Raw genomic sequence first — 17,754 nt, 5'->3', positions numbered from 1 at the left:
TTGGCATGTGGGGAGGCAGGAAAGGGGCATTAGAGAAAGAGGTGGTTTCCCCCTGAGATGGGCCCTCTCCTGGGCTCCCCGATGTCACCATCCCCTCCTCCACAGACCCTGCCCAATGGCTTTTATCAGCAGTGAGGGACTGTCCACTTGGCTGGGCACAATGGGGGGCAGCACCCAAGTGGGACAGTTGGCTTTTGAAGAAAGGGTCGCCAGCAGTGTCAGAGACAGCACCCTTCACAATATTTGGGGTGTCCCCCATTGCTGTGCTTAGGGATGGTTGATCTGGATGTGCCCTGAAGCCTAGCAGCGCTTCCTCCAGGAAAGATTCCTCCAAGCTCCCTCTGCCATGCACCACCAGCTAACTGGGGACTTCTTGGTGGAACAAGAGGAGGTGATGGCCCTGGTCAGGAGATGGCATCTGTCTCACGCCACATCAAAACTTATGTGCTGGCATTGGCATGAGTGGAGGGGCTCTCGGCCATTCTGGCAGCCTCCAAGAAGTATGGGAAGGTGGACTTCTTCCAGGCATCAGAAGCTGCCACCAAGCTGCCAAGGGCATCTCAGTGGGGGGCCACTTTGTCACCCTCAAGCCTGTGGAGGACCTGGGCATTTGGGTGGTCCTCACTTACATCCCACCCTTCCTCCTCAATGCTACCCTTCTGCTTCCTCTTGCCACCTTGGAAGTTGGTCTCCACCAGTGACAACCTGCAGTGAGTAGGAGGTGAAACAAAATGATGGAGGGCACTAACAAGTGCAAGGAAAGCACAGGTGTGTGGGGCTGGGCAGGCCAGGGTGGTGCAGGGAACAAACAGAAAAAAATGAGGGGCTGGGACAGTGAATACAAAACAGCATGGGGGAGGGCTTGGGCAGGGCAGCTATCAAACAAGGGGCAAGTAGCCAAAAGCAAAGGGGCGGGTGGGGCTCTGAGCAAGGCAGATAACAAAAGAGAAATGGGATCCTGTGTGGGGCAGGGAAGGCAGGTAAACAAACAGCAAAAGGGACCCTAGGAAGCAGCTAACAAACTCAGTGGGGAGAAGCAGCAAACTTCAAGAGGGAGGGGATCAAATGGGAGTGGTGGGGGGATTACAAACTACAAGAAGGAGGGACCAGTAGGTAAACAGGAGGAGGAGGCCCACCAGCCTAATGCAAAGTGAGGAGAAGAGAAAGGGAGGGGCACATGCACCCACTTGAACAGCTGAGAGAGTCTCTGCTGTAACAGTCCCAGAGATGAGTGGACCTATTGGGGTCCAGGAGGTGGGTGGGTGGACTAGCAGTCCAGCAAGCAGATGGTCTTCAGGAACAGTGCATGGACTGGAGAGAGGAGTCCCAGCCACTGTACCCCTCCCTAGCAGTAAAACAGCAGTAAGGGTAACCCACCCACCGAGTCACAGGTGTGTAAGAATGCCAGGGGATGGCAGGAAGAAAAAGGAGGGTCTCAAGTGTAAGACTGTCAAATGCTGCCCTGTATAATTAGATTCTATTGCTACTTCTGTCACAGAGTTCCTATGCAACCCTGTGATGGGACACACCCCCATCTCAGTGACAGCGAGCCTAAAGCTTGGTCTACACTACAAACTTAGGTCAGTATAACTATGTCACTCAGGGGTGTAGAAAACACGCTCTGGTGTAAACAGCATTATATTGATATGTCTATTATTGACAGAGCAACTGCCTCTCAGGGAGATAGAGTACCTTACACCAACAGGAGAGCTTCTCCCACCATGGTAGGTACTGTTTTCACTAAGTGCTACAGCTGTAGTGCTGTAAGTGTAGATGAGCCTTAAGGAGATTCCCTGTTCTCAGGCAGTGATAATTAGGCACACCTGCAGAGTATATGCTGCCTGGAGAAGGGAAGCTTAAAAAAGCTGAAGCTGGCCACACATGAAAGGGGGAAAATGTGCCTAAGAAGAGAAACTGTTGGGGAAGCCCAGGTCAAGGCAATGACTAGCTTCCCTTTTTCCTTCCACCTTTGTTTAGAGCAGACAGATTGCATCCCTGAAAGGATGTGGATGTCTGCTCTCCATCAGTGTCCTACACCTGGACCTAAGGAGCAGCACTAAGGATTGGAGATAATTCAACCCAGGAAGAACCCTGGGAGCCCAGCTCCTTCAGGGAAGAGTGAGCTTGCCCTGCAGTGGGGTGAATGACAACACAGGGGCAAGAGACATAAAGAGACAGTTGTCTAGTCTAGGCTGAGAGCCAGCATACTATACACCACCTGGGGGCCTCAAGATGGTTATCCAGAAAATGAACACACAGTGATCACTTGTGAAAAGTCTGGGTTAAGTGACTTTCATAATATCACACAAATACTATTCTCCCCCTAAATGTTGTTATTTATGTTGAAATATCCCACTATATCACTTGCTAGATTGTTACAGAGGACAATCAAAGCAGGCAGTTCCATATTAGATGCAATATGCAATTAGGAGTTGGATAAAATATATTGGCTATCAAAACAGGTGTATTTTTTGTTTTTTTTTCCCATAGGAAATTGTAATACGGGAGCTTTAATGGATTAGAAGCCCCAGTGCAAGATTCTAGTGCAATATAAAGGTAAATATTCATAGGTGAGGACTACCAGAGACTATAAACAGCTTTTTCAGGTGCTAATGTTTGTTGCAGCAAATCAGAGGTGTTTGATAATCACAAAAGTTGTTTGTTGCAAGTATATTTGAATGTCATGAATATCAGTGCTGTTACATGACAGCACAAAAGGTGACTAAAAGCAGTAATATAGAAAATATTGGGTTTTTTTGTGGGTTTTGAAGATATTTTCTTGCATTTTATATTAATAGCAGAAGTTGTGGCATATTGTAGGTAAATTTTTCAAGTGGTGGAGGTGATGTCAAGAATCATAATAGTTCAAGGAAGAATTAAAAGTGGTTTGAGCATTGGTCTGCTAAACCCAGGGTTTTGAGTTCAATCCTTGAGGGGGCCATTTGGGGATTTAGTTGGGGATTGGTCCTGCTTTGAGCAGGGGTTGGACTAGATAATCTCCTGAGGTCCCTTCCAACCCTAATAATCTATGATTCTATGAAAAGTGGTCAAGTATCAGAGGGGTAGCCGTGTTAGTCTGGATCTGTAAAAGCAGCAAAGAGTCCTGTGGCACCTTATAGACTAACAGACGTTTTGGAGCATGAGCTTTCGTGGGTGAATATCCACTTCGTCGGATGCATGAGAAGTGGGAAGTTCAAGACTGGTTTGGGTGGAAATGGAGTAATGTTACTGGCCTAAAGAGTAATGTCCAGGGCCAGTGCAACTATTTAGGCGACCTAGGTGGTTGCCTAGGGCACTGGCATTTGGGGGGCACCATTTTCTTCAGCAGTGACCACGGCAGCTGGATCTTCGGCCGCCCCAGTCGCCGCCGGCATTTAGGCAGAGGGAGCTGGGCAGGGGAGTGTGGGGAGGGCCGCCTGCAGCAAGTGGTGCGGGGGGGGGAGTGACTGCACGCAGGAGAACTACTCACCCCTGCTCCGCCTCCTCCCCGAGCTCGCCGTGGCCGCTTCACTTCTCCCGCCTCTCAGGCTTGTGGCGCCTCAGCTGATTGGTGCCGCAAGCCTGGGAGGCGGGAGAAGTGAAGCGCCATGGCGTGCTCAGGAGGAGGCGGGGCGGGTGAGCTGGGTGGGGGCTTGGGGTGGGGTGGGGAGCTGCCGCAAGGGGGGCGCCTCAGGGCGGAGTGGGGGAGCTGCTGCGGGGGGGGGGCCCACAGGGTGGGGGTGCAGGGAGGGCGCAAGGTGGAAGTTTTGCCTAAGGCGCGAAACATCCTTACACCAGCCCTGGTAATGTCAACAATTGCTTGAGTAATGTTTAATTTTTCTGGGTTTGGAAACTGTAATGTTAGTCTTGTCTTATAATTGTAAATAGTATAAATAGCCATATTCTCTTTTCTAATGAGCCTGCTTCTTTTGCCAGATGAATTATGCCACATTTCAGTGCTTAGATGATCACAGTGACTTTCATGGTGACAAATGGTTGAATATGACATGGCCACAAGTACATCTTTATTGAATTATGTATATGTAGAAACATAGTAGTCACAAATACATGATATGAGCCTCATGTCATTTACAAAACAGTCTGCATCTGAGCATTGGTCCATCTACTGATGTCTGGTTTCTTGCCTCCAGCAGTGCCCAGTTTTGATTTGCTTCTGCATTTATAGTTATAACATTTCAAAGAGGGCAAAATAGGTTAATTAAATAATTATAATTGCCTACAATTGCTATTTATTATGAAAAAGCTAATTTGATGTGAAGAAAGATACTAAAAACCCTTGTTTTATCCTGCCTCACATATCACCTGCTTTATGTTGTGGCTGATATGCCAATAATTGATGCTTTTTCAGCATAACCTGAAATCTGTGTTTTAACATATGTATTCATACATGCTAATTTTAAAATATAATTCAAATATATCAAATTGTTTAAGCATTTTAATGTTTAAAAATGAGTTACTACCTTCCTAGGATATTTCAGGTGATCTTTTATTATTTTTATTCAGTTCAGTATTATATTTGGGGACCCTTTCTAAAATAAAAGATATGGTTGGAACTCCCATCCAAATCTTATCTGTGCCCAGGTTTTAGGAATTAAAAACCCTAAATGTGCTGGTCACATTTCCAGGTATTTCATCTCCATTTGCAAACATAGAGAAGTCCTTTAGAATATCAAACCCCAATTTTTTGTGAGGGAAGGAAGCCAAACAATCATATATTTACATAAATATGAGTGGAATATATGAGGGGTATGGTCAATGCCCAGTTATTAATTGATGAGCTTGTTAAGCACCAGAAGTTTTATTCCAAAGCTGTTTTAGATGTGCAGGAACACTCACTCACAAACCCCAAAACACTCAATAGTAGTCAAGTGGGCATAAGGGGATAGCTCTGCCTGTCTTATCATGTCCAGCTCCATCAGTTCAGCTAATCCCCAGTCAAGTCTAGCCCTATAATATCAGCTCCACTACTACCACTCTGGCCTTAAGAAGTCAACTCCTGCTCTTCAGACTTACGTCTACGCAGTATTCAAAATCTCTGAGTGAAGAACCTAGAATAAAGCAAAACCCCTGAACAAAGCCCTTGGTCTCTCAGGCAGAGCTGCTGAGATCCCCTGTTGAATTTGCATTTCTCACCCAAACAAAGTGCACTACTTGTCAGCGCAGGATCACCCACTTTTCCTTGGGCTCTAACTTTCACAACTTTTACCCCAATTTACAAATACATGATATGAGCCTCATGTCATTTACAAAACAAGAACACAAACTCCTAACTACCCCATAAAAGGTTGTACAGAAATAGACCAGGGCAAACTCATAATTTGTGTAAATAAGCTAGCGAGAGCTACCTTCTTTTCCTGGTTCCTACATGAGGGACAGATTCTTTTTCTTTAAAGCATTCTGACTCTGGGGTTTACACACGGTTACTGTTGCATCACCACACAGTTGAAAATGCCATGAAACATCAGTGACAGTGCAAAAATGTTGATTTGATGTAGCAAGTTAATTTATCATTTTGAAATTTAGTACGCTATACTGTCCTCAAACCATATGTAATTCCCAATGATGTCAATGGAGATCGTATGCCAGATGGAGGGCAAATTGCAGTCCCAATTTTTGAATAAATACCACTATGCTCAGGATATAACAAATTCATTTTTTCATTTTTCGAGTAAATAACAAATAACAGTTATAAACCGTCAACGAACAGTGAATACAAATAATCAAAGTCTTCAAGATCTTGCAAGATCATTGTCTACCAATTAGATCTAACAGGCAGATAATGGGGCAGTCTGACCAGTTAAGACTCCCAAAATGTCAGGGATGTCATGACTTCAGGGGGCTGATTCTTCTCTCACTCATACCAGTTTAACTTTATTGGGCTTGAGTCTTTGTTCAGTTTGAGCTGTTCTAATAACACTACTCATAATCTGGCTTCTCACTGAATAGTTATAGATTACTACAGCATAATATTTCAGGCCTGGATGGTTTGTCACTACCTTTTGTGAAAGCATCTTACTGTTGGGATTCCCATCCAGTATCTCTATCAGTCAATCTCTGAAAGGATTTACTGATGGGGGGAGGGAGGGAAAGGTGTAGCAGGAATTTGGACTGATAATCAATTTTCCCCAAATGTCCAAAATTATTCAAATCTTCTCAGGGTTTGGCCTAAATCCTTCTAGAGGGTAACTGGTGTACAGCACAATTGACAGTTGCAGTCTCATTTTTTTCTTATTGAATTTGAGATTCATGTGACATACTCTTTTGAGCAGTGCTATTAGGTTACAATAGTGATCAGCACTAACCTCTTTATGGTGGTCTCCACAATCAAATACTAAGATATCATTTAAAATGTTATCAGCTCCCTCAAATCTCTCTAGCATGTCATATTAACATCTTTGCTACTCTTCTGGTACACAGAAATACCAAATGACATTCACAGTTACTAGTCTAGAAGGGCATCAAATAGCTGCTTTCCTCTTTAACTTTTCCCGGCTAGAAACCATCTCTGAAATTTAAAACTGAAAAGAAATTTGCCTTTGTGAGTCTTGGCAGGATCTCTTTAATTGTTGGTGAAGGATAATTGAAGTGTTTAAGCATTTTATTGAGGTGTGAGGGGTGAAATACCTATGCAGAACTGGTGTGGTTCCTTAATAGCTACCATACTATTGATTGTCTAGTTATGTAACTTCCTTATCCATAAAGTTGTTACTCTGCTTTTTAAGTTTCTTCTTTTAAAAAAAAAAAGCAAGTCTGCATGGTATTTGTAGTTTTGCCTCTGGGATGATTTCCAAGTGATATTCTCCAGGATGGCATCAAAGGCCTTTAATAAAAACATACCCATATTAATGATCTTTTCCTTCATTAGAGGCATATGAGTGGAGCTGTCTAGTACATTGCAGATCATTACATCATCTACTTTTTGTGAAAGCTCCAACTCTTCACTCAATTCTGCTGATAGCAGAGGCGTTTGTGGACTTTCAGTTATTTCAAAGTCTACATTATGGAGTGTGCCTTTGTATGGACATGTCAATGTGCATTGTACCATTGTAGAATTTTAGTAGGGAGCTTGTTTTCAAGCAATTTGGTGGATTTATCTTGTATAGTGTCCTGGTAACCTGAAAATTCATTAATTTGCAGAAAAAGTCACTGTCAATTTGGATAGGTGCCTAGGTGATGTTTGAAGTTTTGGTTGTGCAGACCATTTGTCCCCTTTGCCCTTAACAGCTCCAATTTAGTGAGTGATGGAAAAGACAAACTCCTCTGGAGAGATGTCATTTTCATGTCCCATGTATTGTACATCATGGGACTCTTTTGGTGGTGGTTTAAATACTTTTGCAAAATTATTTTCTTACAGTAAGCACTCGTGGCACCATATGCAAGAGATTTTCATTTTTCATATTTTCTTCCAGAATACATGCATTACTCTCTAATCTTTGCAGACCTGTTTAGTCTGTTTCTTATTGTCATCTCTGTTTGCCTTTAGTTTGTGTATGGTGTACATCTTCCAGTGTTTCTAACACTTTCAAATTTTGTAGCTGTTTCTTTGCTTGCACATTGCTATGGTGTACATCACCAGCCTGAAAAAGTTTAAACTGTCACTTGTCACAACATATATGCTGTGACTTCATTTTTTTTTTGGTGCCTAAAACTATATGATCTCTAATAAATTAATCAGCAAACATGCTAAATTTGTATGATGAGGCTAACTGGTGGAGCCTAGCTGCATAACTGTGTCATTTTAGTTTCATTTTGATTCAGATGTATTGAAAACATATCTCTTATATATTACATTTATTTTAGGTACAAATATTTTTCTAAATCTTTATTTGTGCATTTCTCTTGATTTATTTGTTAGATACTGTCACAAGTTGGCTGGCTCTTAGACAGGAGTTGTGCACAACCTCACCTGTGACAACAGATCAGCTGTCCTTCCAGCTGCTCCTCATTGGCTAAAGATCAAATGGCCCTGTTCAATTATTAGGCCCCGCTATGAAGGAATCATGGGATGCCAATAAAGGGCAGAGAGCTGGGGAGGGAAGCTGCAGAAAGGTGGCTGGCTCCTTCTGGTAGGCCCTAGAGAAAGAGAACTCATAGGCAGATAGCTGGGAGGAGGAATGAGGTGACTTGTTCCCTCCTTCCTGTGACTGTCCCTGGAGGAAGGGAGATTCCTAATAGAGAGAAATCCATGGGAATCAGCACTCTGTGGGAGAGTGAGAAAGAACTGAGAGCTGAGCTCTGGTGGGGTGGAACACATTTTTTGGTTTTTGTTGCACTGGGACTATTGTTTAAGTTTGTTACCGGTACTTTGTCGGGTGATGCTGAGAGAGATGGTGATAGTGCCATGGTGGGCCACAAGGGGTGGTGCAGATATCAAACCTGTCAGATACAAACATCTAGAAATAGCACCATTAGCATAAGAATCCTATTTATCAAATCCCTAAGCACTTCAGATAAGAAATATTAGGGTTTCAGAACATGGAGGAGCTCTGTATGAATACATCAACTATTTGACAGTGGTAACTATGCAGCAATACTTTAGAATCCTAGTATATCTGAGAATGGCATAACTAGCAGATCTATGCAGATAATTTTAATGCAATGTCTCAACCAATGTGTCATATTTGAAGGATTGTGTATGCTATTAATATAAACAAGCTACATCAGTGGCAGCTAAGGTTGCATCAAGATCCACCCCACCTACCTAAATCTTTGAAAGCCTGAACATAGCAAATGAAGGGAAAAGTCTCCAGCATTCTTTGCCACCTGTCAACCAGTTTTGTTAATAACACACTCCATAAGGTATTCATTTTCATCTTCAACACATACTGAAAAGCAATACATACAATAGCTTCATACAACTCACTCTGTCACACAAAACTTTGATTGTGACCTCATACTTTCTTGTGTCAACAGATCGATGCATCTGATTGTCACATAGTGCATTCCCTTAGAAAGTTATTCTACTTTAACAGTTACTTTGCTTTGAACTGATGTACAAACCAGGTGCATTAGCTTAAAAAGCAAAAACAGACTCAAACCACTATCCATATTCTATTCCCTCCCAGAGGGCAAACAGCCCCACTAGGGTAGGTTACAACCAGGGATGGATATAGGGGCAGGCCAGGGTGCTGGGCTCAGGGTGCTGTTTTTGTTCTTAGCGAGAAAAGAGAAATATATCATCTTATATGACAGGGATAAATCAGGCATGCAAATTATGCATCTAAGTCGTGAAATGGGCTACAAATGCAATAAAAATAAGGTATTGAGAAGTTTAACAAATGGAGGGGGGGCACCAATGACACTCCTCCCCTGGGGCGCCATTTGGTTTAGGGCCATCCCTGGTTACAACTATATCCTCTAATATCTCTAGTGTCAGAGCACTAGACCAGTGGACCTTTCTGTTGCTATGTCTAAATGTTGCCAATTCTTTGTGCATAACTTCTATAAGACACACTGTTTTCGATCCATACATACAGTTAAAACTCTAATCCAAATAACTTCATCTTGCATCTCTATTACTGCAACATCCTTCTGACCAGCCTTGACAATGCAACCTTGACCCGCTTGTATCTATTCAGAATGCTTCTGCAAAGATCATTCTCCTAATCTGTTGCTTTGATCATTATCCCTCTCTCTTCATCCCTCTGCTGGCTCCCCCTTCTCTATCACAACTAATATTCATAATCTACTTGGCTTTACTTTCAAGGCCCTTCATAGCCTATCCCCACCTTCTCTCTCTCTCTCTCTCTCTCTCTCTCTCTCATTCACTATTAAGATGTAATTTCTTGCTTCCAATTGGACCTTCATGTCAGCCTTCAGAACCCACTTATTCAATTTTCAAACAAGCACCTTCACACTTTCCTCCAGGCTGTCCCTCATGTTTGGGAGATGCCCCCGTAAAGATCTTCAAAACTAACGCATCAAAATCCCCCTTTAATTCTCATTTTCTGTGATAGCTACAAAACACTTGACAAGGTTAGGCTCCTGATGTGCTGAGACCACTGTCTATCATGCTGATCAATATTGTCTCATTGTACTCCCATCTGTCTGTCTGTAGCCATCTGTTGTCTCTTGTCTTATACTTAGGGCTTGTCTACACTTACCGGGGAATCAATGCAAGGTGATCGATGCATCGGCAGTCGATTTAGTGGGTCTAGTGAAGATCAGTTAAATCGACCACAGAATGCTCTCCTGCTGACTGCTGTACTCCACCTGAACAAGAAGCACAAGGGGAGTCGACAGGAGAGCATCTCCTGTTGACATAGCATAATGTGGACCCCACGGTAAGTAGATCTAAGTACGTCGACTTTGGCCGCATTATTCACTTAGCTGAAGTTGCATAACTTAGATTGATCTCTCCCCGTAGTGTAGACAAGGGACAGGAACCATTTTTGTTCTGTGCTTATACAGTGACTAGGACAGTGAGGGCCTGATCCATGACTGCATTAATACATAATAGTTAATAACCTTGTGCCACCCTATATGCTTTGTCATTGTATAGATATATCTCCAATGCTGTCACTATAGAATATGCCAATATTGAAAACATTAATTTTTAAACCATAGTAACTATTAATACAAAATGTGTTTCTATTTTTAATATTCATCCCAACCACTGATCACAGCATTTCTCACATGTAATTTCAGATCTCAGATTGATCTAGTAAATTTTAAAAGGTATCTGAAGAAAACAGGAAATGGTCTTTTCTTCACAATGTATTTTTTGAAATTGTAACTAATCTCATATGTATTTTTCCCTTCAAAATGCCCTAGAACATTTGAGCAGTTCATTAAATACAATAACCATTTGCAACTCATCTTCTTATTGAAAACACAGATTTCATATAACACTTTCATCCCTGTCAAAATGAAAATCTTGGTATAATCCTAACTACGGTGGTATAACTGGTTCACCTGAATAAGAAAGGTCAGTGGAAAATCATGAATCCCCTAACTTTTTAATGGTTTGTGCAGAATCAAAGAATTCTAAAAGTTATATTGCCACCTTGTTCAGCTTCACATATAAATTCACAGTGTAAACCAATGTGCTGCTCTGCTTTGTTCACTAGTTACAGAAAAAAAAAAGGTCTCAAACACACTATAGCAAACAAAAATGTGAACTTGCCTCTTTCAGATTTAAGAAATATGTTAGTGCCTAGACAGAGGCATTTAAATGCTAATTTCATTAAGCAAAGTAATCAAAGAAATAAAAAAACCTCATCCAGAACCAAGAAACTTTGAAAACTTTGTTATATCAGTTCTCAGATTTTTTTACCATCATTTTTTACCTACTTATATCTTAGTACATGAGCTTAGGCCTCACTTTGATTTGTGCTAGAGAAAATATTCATAAGTAACAACTATTAATAAAATACTAGAATACTAAATACCAAATTCTACTCCCTATTCTTTATGAAATAGACACACACAGATGAAGTGAATAGACATGTTTCTGCATGCAGAGCTGATATGATTGTGAGAAGCTTGACCCAAACTGAATTTGTAGTGTGAACTGTGAGTCCCACAAGAGTAAATAGACTGGGAGTAGAGAATGGGGATATCAGGGCTATGGGGGCTGGTAGGGGCGGAACGGCAGGAGGAGGGAAACAAGGTCTCTTTTACCTGTAAAGGGTTAACATGCAGTACCTGGTAACCACCTGACCAGAGGACCAATCAGAGACGAGATAATTTCAAATCTCTGTGGAGGGAAGCCTTTGTCTGTGTTCTTTGTGAGAACTCTTTTTGAATCTAAAAGAGACCAGTCATGTCTCCAAGTTCTCCTGGAGTAGTTTCTACTAATTAATAGTGAGTATTAATTAGGAAGGCGAATTAGTCTTATGATTTGATTTCTATATTTGCAATTGTGTGTTTGCTAAGGGAAATGCTTTATTCCTGTTTGCTGATATTGCTTTCACTGAGAAAGAAAGGGGGAGGGGGATTCTCTCCAGAGATTGATAAGGTTATACCCTATGAGTGTCCAGCTTGGGCTCATAGAGATTCTGTATTTTCTTTTTGTTCTCTTAATAAATTCTTTTCTTTTCTTTGGACTTGGGTAATTCCTTCTCTTGTGGAAATTCAGGGGAAGGGGAGGGAGGAAGAGACAGTTCCTCCTGGGTTTGATTCAAGCAGTTTGAATCAGGTATCTCTTTCCAGGACTAGGGAAGGGGAGGGGGGAAGTGAGTCCCTCTTTGTGTTGAGTCAAGGATTTGACTCGGTGTATATCTCTCCAAAGTGGCTAGGAGAGAGAGAGGGGGGAAGTGGGCTGCTTCCCTGTGTGTAGAGATTCAAGGGGTTTGAATCTGGGTTCCCCAGGGGAAGCTTGGGGGACAGGCAGTGTCAGACACTTTAACCTGACTGGTGGCAGCGCAAAGGAGACCTACCCTAAGGGTTAGGGTGGGGGAAGAATACATGCGGGTCCCCATCTTTGAACCCAAAAGCTCAAAGTAGGGGTGAGACCCCATGACATGGTGGCAGAATACATGCAGGTCCCCATCTTTGAACCCACAAGCTCAAAGTGGGGGTGAGATCCCAGGACAGGGGATATCAGGGCTATGGGGGCTGGTAGGGGCGGAACGGCAGAAGGAGGGAAACAGGCTGTTGATAGGGGGAAAGGAGTGTGAAGATAGGGTCTGCAAAGGGGAACAGGCTGGGGTAGAAAGGGGCTCCAGTGGAAGCTCCCAGCCTGGGCTTAGCTGACAGTGTTGTCCTCAGGATCCTACCACCTCTCTCTCTCCTCCCGAAGGGCTCTGTCATAAACATACAGATAAGGGTAGCATAAAATCCCTCCTAAGCAGCTGTACTAAGTCTTTACCTGTAAGGGGTTAAGAAGCTCAAATAACTTGGTTGGCACGTGATCAAAAGGACTAATAAGGAAATTAAGATGCTTTCAAATCTGGGGGAGGGGCGGGGGAAGAAGTTTTGTTTGTGCTCTTTGTTTGTTCCCTCTCCAGACAGAGAGAGAGAGACCAGGCAGGTAAAACATCTCCTAAAAACATACCTGAAATGATCCATATAAGGTTACAAAAATTGTAAGTAAGGGCAAGGAAATACATTAGATTCATTTTGGTTTAGCTTTTGAATTTTTCCTATGCTAAGAGGTAGTTTTAGTCCTGTTTTTGTAACTGTGAAATTGAGTTCAAAATAAATAAATTTTATTATTACCCTGTAAAGTTACCTTCCATCTTGATTTTGCAGGTGTGATTCTTTTACTTTTTTTCTTTATAATAAAGTTCTTCTTTTAAGAACCTGATTGATTTTAGTGTCCTAAAGATAAAGGGTCTGGTTTGTACTTACATTAAAGGCAGTTAGTATATTATTCTCAAGCCTCCCCAGGAAAGAGGGTGAAGGGACTAGGGGGGATAGGGCTCCAAGTGGCCCCTCTCTGAATTTTTGTTTAAATCACTTGGTGGCAGCAATACCATCCAAGGACAAGGAATTTGAGCCTTGGGAAAGTTTTTAACCTAAGCTGGTGGAATATAAGCTTGGGGGGGTCTTTCATGCGGGTCCCCACATCTGTACACTAGAGTTCAGAGTGGGGAGGAAACCTTGACAGGTTCCATGCTGGCTTGGCACCAGCACAGGGAGGACAGAGAGCGAAGAATCTTTCTGTAATCAATGCTATCTTCACATTGTAGCCTCCAGTGGACAGGAGGAGTCAGTGTAGAGAAAAGCGTTCTCACTCCCGGCTGCCCTACTGGCTGGATACATGATAATCCAGAAAGGCTTCAGGGATGCATACAGGAAACCAAAAATTAATAGAGAAGCATACTGCATTATCTTATTTTCTAGATTGTAAATAAAGGCCTGGTCTACACTATGCATTTAAACCGGTTTTAGGAGCGTAAAACCGATTTAACGCCACACCCGTCCACACTAAGAGGCCCTTTATATCGATATAAAGGGCTCTTTAAACCGGTTTCTGTACTCCTCCCTAACGAGAGGAGTAGCGCTAGTATCGGAATTACCATATCGGATTAGGGTTAGTGTGGCCGCAGATCGACGGTATTGACCTCCGGGTGGTATCCCACAGTGCACCACTGACCGCTCTGGACAGCAATCTGAACTCGGATGCAGTGGCCAGGTAGACAGGAAAAGCCCCGCGAACTTTTGAATATTTCCTGTTTGCCCAGTGTGGAGCTCCGATCAGCACATGTGGCGATGCAGTTAAAAATCAAAATAAAGAAAGAGCTCCAGCATGGACCATGCGGATGTGATTGCTGTAAGGGCAGGCAAATCTGTTCTATCAGCGCTCCGTTACAGAAGACAAAATTCAAAATCATTTTTAAAAAATCTCCAGACAGACGCCATAGCAGGGACTCAGCGCACTGCTGCGTGACAAGCGTAACAGAAAGCCAAAGAATCAAATGGACGCTCATGGACTGGAGGACTCAAGCTATCCCACAGTTCCTGCAGTCTCCGTAAAGCATTTGCATTCTTGGCTGAGCTCCAAATGCTTCTAGGGTCAAACACAGTGTCTGTGGTGGGTCAGGGCATAGCTCGGCAATTTACACCCCCCCCACCCACTCCCAGAAGTGAAAGGGAAAACAATCCTCTCTTGACTCTTTTACATGTCACCCTATCTTTACTGAATGCTGCAGATAGACGCGATGCTGCAGCCGTCAACACCAACATCCTCACTCCCCCCCCCCCCGCCATGGGTGGCTGATGGTGCAATATGGCTGATATCCATCGTCATCATAAGCCTTATGGTGCAGTGCAAAAGGGCTGGTAACCATGCTGACTAGCATCCGTGAGGTTGATCAAGGGCGCCTGCCCCTAATTTTTCCTGGTAGATGGTGCAGTATGGCTGGTAACCATCTTCATCATAGCAACAGGGGGCTGAGCTCCATCAGCCCCCGCCCTTCATGTGTAAAGAAAAGATTCAATTGTCCCTGGACTAGCAGCGGGATGCTGGGCTCCTCTCCCCCACACTGCTTAATGTCCTGTCTGGGCTATCATAGCAGCAGGAGGCTGACTTCCACTCATTTCTCACTAACAAGTCCTGCATTCTTTATTACTTCATCACACAAGTGGGGGGACACTGCTACAGTAGCCCAGGAAGGCTGGGGGAGAACGGAATCAACAGGTGGGGTTGTTGCAGGAGCACCCCCTGTGAATAGCATACAGCTCATCATTTCTGCGTGATCTGACACAGAGCAGCTGTGCTCTCTGGTTCTATGATATACTGGTTCTCTAGTACACTTTACCCATATTCTAGGCAGGACTGATTCTATTTTTAGATACCAAAAAGGAGGGATTGACTCAGGGAGTCATTCCCAATTTTGGCTTTTGCGCCCCTGGCTGATCTCAGCCAGGGGCACTTATGACAGCAGCAAATGGTGCAGTGCAAAAGGACTGGTAACCATGATCATCTTATTACCAATTTATGGTATGGTAGATGGTACAGTATGGCTGGTAACCATCTCTGCTGTCATGCAAAAGCAAATGAATGCTGCTGTGTAGCGCTGCTGAATCGCCTCTGTGAGCGGCATCTAGTACACATACGGTGACAGTGACAAAAGGCAAAACAGGCTCCATGATTGCCATGCTATGGCATCTGCCAGGGCAATCCAGGGAAAAAAGCCGCGAAATGCTTGTCTGCCATTGCTTTCCCAGAGGAAGGAGTGACTGACGACATTTACCCAGAACCACCCGCGACAATGTTTTTTGCCCCATCAGGCACTGGGATCTCAACCTGGAAATTCCAAGGGGCGGGGGAGGCTGCAGGAACTATGGGATAGCTACGGAATAGCTACCCACAGTGCAAAGCTCCAGAAATCGACGCTAGCCTCGGACCGTGGACGCACACCACCGATTTAATGTGTTTAGTGTGGCCGCGCACACTCGATATTATACAATCTGTTTTGCTAAACTGGTTTATGTAAAATCGGAATAATCCCGTAGTGGAGACGTACCCAAATACATGAATATCAGACCCAACCAATACATTGTTTGCCTGTGTTAAATAACCCCTGAAGAAGAAAAAAATAGGAGGAGAAAGGGTACTTGGGAATCTCCATAAGTTGATATACAGAGTTTCTGACATCATCCTTTTGTAAAGGAAGAGTGTGCAAGTCATAAGGGGGCAGAAACATGGCTTGGTATCTGTAGGGAAATCTTATGGAGGACTTGAACATCCACATTATTCACCAGAATCCATTACCACTTAGCCATGCAGGTCCCTCAGGTTACTAGCTCAAGTCACTTTGCAGCATCTATTCTCCTGATTTATTTTATTTGTATCTATGTGGAATGCCTAATTTCTCTCTCTCTCTCTCTCTCTCTCTCTGGTTGGTATGAGGAACACTCTTGATTCCCTGTATCATTTTGGTTACCCACTGAAGTACCGTCTCTCTTTCTATAACATGGTGTTTTTAATAAAAGCAATGCAAACTTTATGGAGTATTCCAGATCTAGCTTCTCTGTTCCAGTTCAGTGATACTACAGAGGAATTTCTTCTGTCTTATATTTGATACACTATATTCTGGCATGCAGAAATGGATGTATTTTTCACTGCTGTTGAGTAGTGTGCTGAAAGCTTTAAAACTTTATACACTGACATTCGAGAATCTTTTCTTGATCAGCATTTAGGAACATACTACTGTTGAGGGTATATAATATATTCCCTTTTCATTTGATGTTTGGTTTTTTGTTTTCTGTTCCCTGGACTTGTTACCTCACATTTCTCTACACGGACTTGCATAAGCCATTTATCTGCCCTTGATACTAATCCTTCCAAGACTCTGTGAATTATACTGTCTTCCTCCTTTGTGTTGACTGACCCTTTCCCTCCTCCTTCTAAGTTTTGTACCATCAGCAAATTTCATCACCTTACCTCTTGCTCCTACATCAATTGAACAAAATTGGCTGTAATACTCTTGTGGCACTCCTCTAGTCACCTCTCTCCAACCCAAACTGCTTTCCCAATATATATTCATTCAGATACGGTACACTTTCAACTATATGATCTCTTGAAGCCAAACAAAATCAAAGACAACATTCTGTACTCAGGAAAAAATATGTATATATAGTAGAGCCTAAACAGCTGAAATCACTCACTTTGTCACTTCCTTGCTTTCCTCACTGCTTCTATTCATATGTACTATAGTCTGTCACTTTCATTCATATTCAAGCTTGTCCTTTTTTTCACTTCATTCACTATGTCCATATGCTACACTTAGTGATCTTGTAAATATCCTTTCTACTACTACTACTACTAATTGCACTGCAACAGTACTTTTCTAAAGATTTCAAAACCATAAGAAGGATCCAGAGCAAATTGCTATTGTCCAGGTACAGCTTCCCTACCAACAAGTTTATTTTGTCCCCAGCAAAGTATGTCAGATTAAACAAATATTTTTGTTCTGGTTTCATTTTAACAATTGAAGTGAAATCATAACTTTCTAGGTGTTTTCATGTTTTGAGTAATAGATGATAAATACATAACTTTAAAAAACCGTAATCATTGGATAGACAACATTTTTGGCACTAGTCAGAATTTTAGCTAGAGAGATGGAATCCTACTCAAGTGGCTAACCTTCATGTAAACTGGATATAAAAGTAAACAAATGGGGGAAATGGCTCCAAATTTTGAAGCAGAGCAAAGAGAGAGAGAGAAATACTTTTTTTTTTACAGTGAGCCAACTCGTGCATGTCATACTCATGCTAGTTGTCTTATATACATCAGTGGGACTACTTGCATGCATAGGATCAACAGGATTTGGCCAAATACCTGGTGAAAAAGCAGGTGTAAAA

The 17,754-nt window shown here is 42.7% G+C and overlaps 1 long non-coding RNA gene across 1 annotated transcript; it reads left to right on the top strand.

Annotated features, from left to right (window-relative positions):
- The first annotated feature begins 1,903 nt into the window (after window positions 1–1,903).
- Window positions 1,904–10,219, top strand: LOC120395360. Its single transcript, XR_005592618.1, has 3 exons — window positions 1,904–2,281; window positions 2,491–2,556; window positions 10,087–10,219. It is a non-coding gene; the product is annotated as an uncharacterized LOC120395360 (long non-coding RNA).
- Window positions 10,220–17,754: the final 7,535 nt, after the last annotated feature.

This window comes from Mauremys reevesii, linkage group 1 (genome assembly GCF_016161935.1).
Source record: "Mauremys reevesii isolate NIE-2019 linkage group 1, ASM1616193v1, whole genome shotgun sequence".
Taxonomy (NCBI): Eukaryota; Metazoa; Chordata; order Testudines; family Geoemydidae; genus Mauremys; species Mauremys reevesii.
This window is presented reverse-complemented; position numbering and strand designations above follow the sequence as displayed.